Raw genomic sequence first — 10,980 nt, forward strand, 5'->3', positions numbered from 1 at the left:
CGGCCCAGAACGTCAGCCCCTCCGGCCAACTTTATTTTCCCAAACTCTCAGCCCCATAATGCTTTGTGCTCTCTCTCCTCTAATCTAGGGTCCTCACTTCCTTTCTGTGTCCCCTCTGGAACTTTCTCTGTGATCTCAGACCTCTTCCACGTCCTGCGTTTCTTCGTAGCACGGATCCGAAGCAGCGTGGCTTCTCCACGGAAGTCCGTCATTCTCTGCTGTCACGAACATTGCCCCGCATGCTCTCCTGGTGGCTAACGCGCTTCTCGAAGCCATACCCGACCTTTACTTTCTAGTCCTGCCCCTCCAAGACTCCTGGCAACTTCTACTGTCATTGCCTAGCTCCCGTCTGTCACAAAGAGCCTCTTGTCCTTGGCCCCTCGCCACGCCTCCCCTGTTCATCGATGACTTTGCTCTCTGGCTCTCTGTCCGCCCCTCCGCCCTGTCTAGCATCTATCCCGAGTGACCTCAGCAACCGCACGGGTGACTCATCCCGCAGCCGGGCCTCTCTGTGTCCTCACCTACTCCACGTGACAGCGTCAGCCTGCGGGAGGCAGAGCCCAGGCCGGAGTCCCCGAGGCAGCAGATCGATGAAGAGGCTGGATAGACGAGAAATGTCAAGGCCAGCTGCCCAGTTCTGCGGGGTCACATGTTGTGAGGGCAGGGGCTGGAAATCTGCGTGGTAACCATCGTCGCGGGCGATTCATAGACAAAGCAGAGTTTGAGACCTACTGTGCTAACCCTGGTTCTCATAAACAAAACAAAACAAAACAAAACAAACAAAACAAAACAAAACAAAGAAGAAAACTAGCCCGCAATTTAGCTGAGTAATTCAGGGGTCTCCTCTCTCTCCAGGTCATTTTCTCAATGACTCGGACGACGATGGCCTTGACATGGGACGAGTCTCTTTCTTTGCATTCTCTCTCTTCGTGTGCTGTCTCTTGATTCCTTTTCCCTCTCTTCAGTTTGGCGTTTTTACATGATGATTAATAATATACGAGCTCTTCCTGGGCGTCGACGGCGCAGCAGGCAGGTGCTCAGCCCGCCTCGTAGCCGCTCGCCCAACCCCTGGCGACAGCGACCGCGTCAGCAGGCGAGCGCTCACCTTGTTCTCACCCCGGTTTCCAGCGCCCTCGCCCCGGTGGGCTTTCTTTGCTTCCACGGGCGCCCGCCCACCCAGGGGCCCCCTCCAGCGCTTGCTCCCGGCCCTCCAAGCCTCTCTCAGTCTCCATCGGGCCGGTCCACACCCCGACCCCGGCCCTGACCCCGCTCCCCTTCAGCAGCAAGCGTGAACTTTAACTTTCCCGTACAACGGAAACTCGGACAAACCCACCCCACCTGCGAACGCAGGGCATCTGCGTCCGTGTCGTCTTCATCTACGTGCATTTTTATCTGGTATTTATAGAGTCTCAACCACGAGACGAGCGTGCGCTGTCCCGTTTCCAGGACGAGATGGCCCTACAGCTGAGCCTCGTTCCAGAGTGACAGCTAACGGGGCAGCTGGGAAGCTTTGCTGGGCACACGCCTGGTGGGGGGAGCCACTCCCCCGTCTCGGGTCTGCTGTCCTGACTGGCGGATGGCACTGCCCCTCACTGTCTCCGGAGCCCCTCGGGCACAGGTTGGGGACACGTAGCAGGTGAGACTCTCCCCGGGTCCCCGTTTAATGAGAGCAGCTGCATCCTTATCTGTTTCGTACCTTGGATTGTCTCCTAAGATTTCCTTTGCAAAAAAATAACAAAAGTATTTTAAGTTCGTAACAAAGTTTGAGAGGCCGCTATCCGCCATTTCTCCTGGACCATTTCTTAAAAAACACATGATCTGTTTCTTCTGATGACAGAGCTGGAGCTTAGGGACACCTTGCTCGACTGGCGAGTCTACTAGCCTTGTCCTCCGCTGGTTGCGAACCACACGACTGATCTCAGAGGACTCTTGCTTCGTCATCCTGGAAGCTTCGGGCCAAATTCCAGCTCCATAAAGATCTCGTGGTTTATCTAACTATATTCTTTTCTCTTGGGCCTTAACCACTCATTCCATTTTTCCGCTCGTATTGGTCTAGAGATTTTAGTTTCGCATATGTTTTCAGTAAGTTGCTTTGGATCCTTTTTGGAACAAGATTTGATACAACGAGAGATGGTGTATGTGAAACATTTTAAAAACTGTAACAGTAAATATACAAACATAAGTAGATAAGGCTTTTAGCCTTTTCAACAACTGCCTGGCAGCCCAGCCCTGAATCTCAGATCAGGCGAATTCAAGGTTTGGAGAACTAGACAGAACCTGTGATTCCTCATCTAGACTTTTCGGTGACATTGGAAGGCGGGACCTACTCAGCCATTCAAGATAAATTGCGATTCTTCATTTTTTAGGCGTTTAGAATGGTTGCTATTTTAAAACTATATAGAAAGCACTTTACTCTGTGGATTTCCCCCCTCCCCCCCAAACAATCAGCTTCATTTGATCTGTCTACCATAAATGTTCAAGAGTAAACTGCACCTGTGTACAGTTGACTACTTATAATTTCGAAAGGGTCATATGCAGAGTTATATGTTTACTTAAATCATACAGTCACGTAGAAAGCTCCCAAAGGAAAAAAAAAAAGCATATGATGATATTTTATAAAATAAAAAGAAATTTAAAGAAGCATTTAACCAACTACCAAATATTTATTGAGTGCCTACCGTACAGCAGGCACAGATTTAGGCACTTAGGACCCAGTGACAAAGAACAGAGGCCAGGTCTCTGTGACCTAGAAGCTAACCTAAGATTTTGCTTGACCCCAAATAGAGTCCTTTTTTAAAGGAATGCATTCCATTTGAAAATTAACTCATATGCATAGACTTACATATTTAAAGAATGTAGCCAGTAAGGATACCCACGAAAAGAAAATGCCATCATTAAACATTAATATTATTATCGTTGAACCCTTTCGATGAAATGTGAGATGCTTCCAGAATATTCACACTGAGTAGCTCACTGCAGTGATTCATATTGATCCCGGAGACTTCCTTTGGTTATTTATCTTTATTTGCTCAAAGGCATACTGAATAGCTTATTAAAATAATTCCATTTTAGAGAATAAATAAATATTTAAATAGAAAACAGAAGGCTTTTTTTTTTTAATCGACATTTTCTTGTTAAATGATTTCTCTAGATCAAGGAGTGGGTAGTCTCATATACTCTTGGGAGTTAAGGGATCGGTCATGAATATCGGAGCCCTCGCCATAAGCTGGTTGTAAAAAAGGAAGCATTATCGTGAATATTTTTGAGGTAAGACAGAGAGAGGACATATTTTCTTTAAATACAGGGTAAAGAACATGAGTCTGACTCAAGCACTTCTATCCGAGCTGCAAGGTTTATAGCTTAGAAGTTTTGCTACTCTATCTCATTTCTAATTTGACTTTAGAGTCTATTCTCTTCAATTTTTAGAACATATTCCCCAACAAAATAAATAATTAAACTATAGATGAACTGTCAAAAGGGAACATTATTTTAATGCAACATTAACATTTTTGGTAATTAACATGGAAGTTAATGCATTTAGCAGATGTAACAACATTAGACTTGTAAATTTTAATTAAATTAATGGTTCATGATAGCTGTAGGGAGCAGGCGGTCTCTCCAGATACTGAAAACATGTCTAATGTGATTACAACACTAACTGCAGGAAAAGGATGGTGCTGGCAGTGAGTGGTCTTCATTTCTTGCAAAATTAGCCACTTGAAAGCTCTTTGAAACAAGGAAGCCGGAAAGCAAGCCGAGGTTGGTAGACAAGGTGATAATAATATTTACAGGACTGAACGAAAACGCACAAACCGTTCTCTCATACTCCCCTTTCTCTGTGAAGCTACCTGAGACAATTCCGAGAAAAGCCATGGAGGGTTTTTAGTCATTTTAAATTAGACACTAATGCGTCATCTTTAATTCTCTCTGCCGTTTCTCACGGAGGGTTGTCGCCCCAAACTATATTCAGATGGCTTGGTCTAGTTTATTTAAAGCAAGCGTCAGTTACTCTGAGTGGCAAACAAACAAAAAGCCTCCGCATTACGACTTAGCTAAAATGATGGAAATGATGGCTGATAGGTAGGCACACTTATTTATCAACCAAAAGTATATGTAATATTTACATTCAATGCCAATCATAGACACTTTACAGATGGATATCAATACTTTATCTATTTACAAGTGGGAGTCGGAATCCGTTTAATATTTTCCCAAGTATCTTCATTTCCACCAAGAACTACTTAAAGCTACTAATTCTAAACAATTCACTTTCATTACTGTGTATCTTCCAATCTGAGACACAGTTCTTTTGTTTGTTAGAACGTAAGCTCCTTTTCTGTCTTGTTAAAAAACTCCTTGGCCAAAGTAGGAACTTCGTAAATATTAGAGAATAAGTTCAATGCATTTAAGTACCAATTAGAATATTACAAAATTTAACATTTTTATAGAAATGTAAATTTATAAATTAGAATAAGTTGACAGTTAATTTCTATATTTAATACCGTTGTTAATTATAAATCTTATATATTACATTCTCTATACCATTAATGTGGTTTCTTGTTTTGTCCTCGAAAGGCGTCTTAAAACCCATCGTGTCTTACGATGGGTGGTGGATGGGATCAAAATGTAGAAAGAGAAAAGTCGCCATCAAACAAATGTCTCGTTAAGAATAAACTGAACCCTCTAAGCAGGAAATTATGCCCGCTATTCAAACGGCTCTGAGTGACAAGTTTTCATGAATCTTCACCGAGAGTTCAAAATACAGAAGGCTCAATCGGGATAAGCTTCAAATACCAGAGACTTTAGCTGCTGGCACTCCACCAAAGAAATCCCGGTCCCCGAGACATCCGAGGTCACTTGTCACTGTCAGACTCCTCCGGGCAAAGGCACCGAACCAGTCTGTGCCAAACCTTCCTGTTCTAGAAGCAGCGCTGTGGTCCGCGTGGCAGAAACTGCGCATTAAATGGAGACCGTTTCAACTGCTTTTCACACTTCTTGGCTTAGTTTCCAGCCTCAATGTAGACGGGCTAATTTGCAGAGCTAGTGAAAGGTGCTAGCCCTGAGGTTTATTGTATATTATAAATCTAATGGAATGTTGAGAATGAAAACTCGCTTTCCAATTGGTTACTCTAGGACTCTTTAAACGACTTTTTAAAAAAATGTCGAGAACCGTGAGCAGGACAGAGTCTGCTGGCAAATGACCATTCAACTTCTCGCATTTCAACACATAAAACGTTGATTATGTAATATTTTCGTTATGAATTTTAAGCCACTTTCAATAACAACAGTCACCTCCAGGTCAGGTATTTTCTGGTAATTAGTCACTGGCTGGGTTAGGAGTCCAGATCTCGTAAAATATTGTTAAGATGATTTTATGTTTTTATAATTCAGAAAGGTCGACCAGCAAAGCTGGGTAGTTCTCGGGTTTTTTTTCTATGGCGAATATGAACTTACATCTCGATATCGCTTCTCGTTTCATAAAACACAGACTCTTACTGTTATTAAGGGCAGAAAAAGACAACACGCAAATTTAAATATTGGAAAACACAGTGAAGGTAAATAATCATTTACCGGTGAGCAGAATTTTAATTCGAAACATGATCCACCAGCCAATGTAGTACAGACGCAGTGACATTTCCAGCCACCAAGGGCTGGGTCTCTCTTGACTTCAAAAGAGTGACAGTATATCAGCCTGACAAGTAGTTTTACACTAGAGTTGCCAGATTTAGTGACTAAAAATATGAACGCCCAGTTAAATTTGAATTTCAGATAAAGAAAGCACATTTTTCCTTAGTGTAAGCATCGCATAAGACATCCTTATCCTAAAATATCACGTGTTGTTTTTCTGACATTCAGATTGAACTGAGCATCCTGTGTTTTTTTCTGGCAACCTCACCTCCTTGTCCAGAGTCCAGCCCCATTCCCCAAGGGTTGGAGGTCAGGTGGGGTGGCTTAGGACAGGTGTGCAAGGCGTCCCGCATGCAGAATCTCAACACCTCTCTTCCCAAACTCACCACACCCCTGTTGACACTTTGGTGGGTCTGCCCCATGTTGGCAGGGGACTCAAGGGTCCTCTCACTCCAGAGCTGCAGGCAGGAAGTAGGAATAAACCCCTTGAGGACGTACCATCTCTCTAGTGGTCGCAGGGCAGAAGGCAGTCCAGAATCCCTGGTCCTCAGGGACATTCACCTCCAACCCATCCTCCACCTTCCCCCTTATCTCCAGGGTCCTGCCCCCAACTCCGAATACCCGCACCCTTTTCGTGGGTCAGCAGATCTCCCTGCACCCCAGACTCGCCTCACTGTGGATCAACGGCTTGTTTTGAGTTGGGAAACTCAACTTTCTCATCTGTCGATTCTCCCATGAACTTCAAAGACCTATTTTTGGAGTTGAAAAGCTGAACATTGAGCTCTTGCTTGCTTGTTCGTTTTCACCTTTAATTTGCCTTGAAGCCTGGGTTGTCTGTGGTTGAATGGCAGGTAGGGGTGGGAGTCGCCATACCACAAAGAGCAAAGAAAAGAAAAAGTTTACTATTGGACCATTTCGCTTTATGGTGTGGCAAAATGTTTTGCCCAAAACTACTCGTGTATTTTCAGATTGAACTAGTAGTCACATTTGTCAACCTACTGGCCGCTCATGTATTCGAGTGATCTTGTCAACCGTTCTAGTCCTCAGTTTTCCTCTTTACACAATGGAATATGTTACAGAGTTTATTTCCCGTTGTAGAGGGCGACTATAATGTGTGAGGCAGTGCGACCTATTTCAACACACACGGTATCAAGTACGCATTCTGCAAAGAACAAAATGCGGACCAGACACGCGTTTGAAATGCAGCGAGTGAGGCCAGGGTCTTCGAGTTCCTTTCTCATCGAGCCCGTGATCCCGTGTGCTGACGCGGTCACATGCTGGGAACGGATCACAGAATTTCGGAGGTTCAAGGGCTCAGACTGCTTAATTAGTCAAATTTTCTCCTTTCAAAAACGCACAGCTGTATTTTCCAATGGAGAGAGAAGCCTTAGAAATGGTCCCAGCAGCCTTCACGAATGTGTGGTTTAATACTCCACGAGTGTCTCGATTGCCATTTCGCATTTTTCTGGTCAACGGCGTTGGTTACCTTTCAGATGGGGAGTTCTCAGTCAAGGACGCTGGTTTATCTAAGGTGGGATTTATCTCCCCTGGGTGGGGGTGGGGCTCACACGCATGTATATTACCCTCTGAGCTCAGAAAAACCTTATCTAACCATTGAAAAACCAGGACAGGAACGGATGATTCCGTGGTGAAAATCTGGGTCCCTTCTGGATAAAGATGGAAAAAAATATGTACGATTTTACAAGTAATCAAAGGACTATGAATGAAGACGATAAGATGACCCTTTTAATTTTTTTTTTTCTTCCAAACCGACAACGATGGAAACTATGAGGGTTCTCCATGGAGGGGGGAATAGTAAAGTGAGGGACAAAAGCAAACCTTGCTCACACGTCGGCGCATGTCGTTGGCGTGGTCCTAATTCTTGTTCCCTCGGCGATGACATCCGCCCTCCTGGCTTTGTTTATCGTCTTTATCTATGTTTCCAAACCGATCGTCACCCGTGTCATCCGACCTGTACGGTCTAGTAGCTGCTTGGTGGAACTTGCATCACTCAGTTACCTCAAACCTTATACCACATGGGATCCGACCATATATATTGTTCTACAGTTTTCTATAACTTTTTCTGCCGGCGGTTTTTTCGTGATGGTACATTTATAGCATTAAAAATAAATAAATCTGTCTCCATCTGTCCATTTTCTCTCTCCGGCCTCCTCTGAATGCCCTTGTCGGGCTGTCACCAGAGGCCGGCTGGACTTTTGAAGAACCTTCCTTACCGGTCCCCTTGGACCCACTCTTGGCCCCTTTCAATCTATTTCTCCCCAATTGGCTAAAGCCATCTTTTAAAGATAGGAAATTTAGCTCTTCCAAGTATTATCTGTGTGACTTGAAGGGTCCATGGAAAGAAGTTTGAATTTTATTCCAAACGGAAAGGGAAACCATTTAAGAGTGCCGCGGGCGGGGAAGGCACACGCGGTGACTCCTCAGCATCTCCGGTCGCTGGAAGACGCTGGTAGAATCGGAGGGGCTCATGAGGGGACTTGAGCCATGGCACCCATGGGAGGTGACAGAGGCTGGAGCTGGGTTATGAGCAACGGAGAGAGGCGGACAAATTCTTGAAATGTCTCGTGGGTTGAGTTGACAAGACTTTCCGAATGTCTAGATGTGGGACGGTAATTGAGGGTTACGAAGATGGTAAGGATTCGTTTAAGGAGGCGATCGGCAATTCCGTTTTGTATATTCATCCTGAGATGCCTCCGATACCTCAGGGAGAGAGCCACCAGGCACTTGTGAATGTAAGACTGCTGCTCGGCGGAGGAGTTCGGTTGGCCTCATACCTGAATTTGAGACTCTTCAGCGTAAGATGGCAGAGACAAGAAATCAGAAGGAAGAACAGAGTTAGAGACATGGAAGCAAGGACTTGTCTAAGGAGCCGCCGTCTTTAGGGACTAAATACGGAGGAGGAGCCAGCACAGAAGGACTGTGACAGGGGAGGAGAATGAGGTGTCATCGAAGTCACGAAATGACGGTGTTTCAAGAAAGAGGAAGGGCTGCTACAGTCTGAGTAAACTGAAGACAGAATAATCCCTGATGGATGCGACAGCACAGAGGTCAAGGGCGGCTTTGACGTGAGGCATGGTTACCATGACTCGCCAGTCGTAACTCGGGAGTCTCCTGCCTGCAGCCTTTCAGGGGCATCTCGCCGGCCTTGTGTTGGAGTTTAACTGGGTCTATTAAGTCACTCCGCCCCGCCCGGGGCCTTGTCCCCGACGCCCCGTCTCTGCGGCCCTGTTGGATTTCTCGGCCGCGGTTCTGGAAACGTGCTGCCCCGTCTCCCGCCTCCACGGCCTCGCGCAGGTTTGCACCGACACGCATTTCTAGACGGCCCGGTGGACGAGAAGCAGGCTGGACAGGCGGGTGTGAACTCTGGCCCTGGTGTTGCTGTTCGCACAACCTTAGAAGGTTCTTTTTCTCTACTTACCGTCCGTCCCTTCAGTGAAATGGGTACAGGGACCACAAGAATTAGTCACTATCACAAAGGAAGGTGGTGAAAGAAAATCTGAAAAGCCCTGTAGTGGAGGCTTCGGTGACAGTTCACACTGAACGGAATGACAGGACAGAGAACTTTGAGACACTCCTACGAAAAACTACAGAATCCGGAGATGTGATCTCCTCCCTCGGCTTAAGCTGCTGGATGATCTTAAGAATGGAATGAGGGCCGACGACACGAGAAAGAAACGAAGACACCGAGACCCTCCGGGATAAATGAAAAAGGCGTGTGGCGTAGTTAGGCTACGCTCATTGGATTCAAAGCCAACGCGACTTACGTGGCTACACCGTAAAGTTTGGGTCTCATCGATTTGTTGTTTTAACTTCTGGAGTTAACTTATAGACAGAGCATGGAAGATTTAGTTATGGTCGTCAATGTTAACCTCGAGTCTCTAAAAGTTCAAGGGTAGCAACTGGGCTCGGGAGGTAGAAGGTGGAGAGACGTTTGTGGGCAGGACGGGGCAGAAGCATCTTCATCTTTTGACTTGGCGAACGGAAGGAGCATATGTCTGTCTAGGTGCCAGTGCTCGTCAGGGGTGCTCACTGCAGGCAGTGGAAGGTGACTTTGATTGAACTAAGCAGAAAGGAGGTCATTCAAATTGATTGGAAAGCCAACAATGGAGTTTCGCTTTGGGGGAGCTGAAAAGAACAGGCTCGAGGCTGTTTCTTAGAGTGATATTCCAAAGCGCGCTGCAGAGCGGGCCTGATGATGAACGTCCTCGCACGGAACACGGGAGAACCGCCTCTGCGGCCCGATCAGTCACAATCCTGCGCCTGAAACTGCCACGCAGCGCTGGATGCCACCGCCACAATCGTGGTCACCGCCGTCGACACAGCACACAGATGGAAGCTCCGGCGGAACCTGTTTCTTTTCCCTGCTGGGGAAGGTCATCAAGAAGCTGCGCCCCCAGGTCTGGTGCTTGAGCTGGACCTGGGCAGTCACAGTCGGAGGCTCCTTACCCCTCCCCTGAGCTTTGGAACATGTGTCCACTCGCCTTCGCTCTCCCAGGAGCTGCTCCGAGGATGTTGCCTTGGGAGAGAAAGGTGGCGTGGGACCGTGTGGGCTGGGTGTGGGACGGACCGCCGCTCAGGTCCCTACATAAGATGCAGTAGGTGCTGCAGAGACCGCCTCCTCTTGTGGCTGCTCAAGACGAGCCTCGGAAGGAAGTCCCCTCGCTCGTTAGAACTGCCACCTGTCAATCTGGAGTAGGTGCCTCTTTCTGTGGTCTCTCCCTGCCCACCGCGTATGGGGGTAGTGTCACAGTGGACCCGGGAAGCTCCCCAAGAGGTGGCAACCGAACATTTGCTTGCGTCGTTCACGTATACGCTAGACTTCGAACAGGTGCATGATTGACAGAAACGAGGTCACGTGATTCTGTCATAGATGCAGGGGAAATGGGACTTTGAGCATGACTCTCGTTTTGCAGAGGAAGAAGTCGCGACTTTGGCTTCTTTCCCCCAAATATGATATTCAAAACGTTGCTAGACGTAATGACGGTTATCTGTCACACGGACGGAACGCTACCTAAAAGTATATTGTTTAACGCTACGAGAATAATTTAGCGAGTCTAAAACTATCAGATGATCACTTATTCACCTTTTTCTTACAGACTGAACCCAGTTCATCAGGACGTTCTCTTGGCTCTTCTTTGAAAACACATTCAGAAAGCGACTCCTCCTCAATGCCTCTTACCTCTCCCATCTTCATCCTATCTGTGGCGGTCTCTGCCCTAAATTATAGCCACCCAGCTGGCTCGTTCTCTGTCCCTTTCCAGACTACGCAAACTCAGCGGCCAGAGCATTCCTTTCGAGACGCACAGAAGATCCTGTTATGTCCTTGCTCAC

Source organism: Pteropus vampyrus, unplaced genomic scaffold (assembly GCF_000151845.1).
Source record: "Pteropus vampyrus isolate Shadow unplaced genomic scaffold, Pvam_2.0 Scaffold131, whole genome shotgun sequence".
In the NCBI taxonomy this organism is placed as follows: Eukaryota; Metazoa; Chordata; class Mammalia; order Chiroptera; family Pteropodidae; genus Pteropus; species Pteropus vampyrus.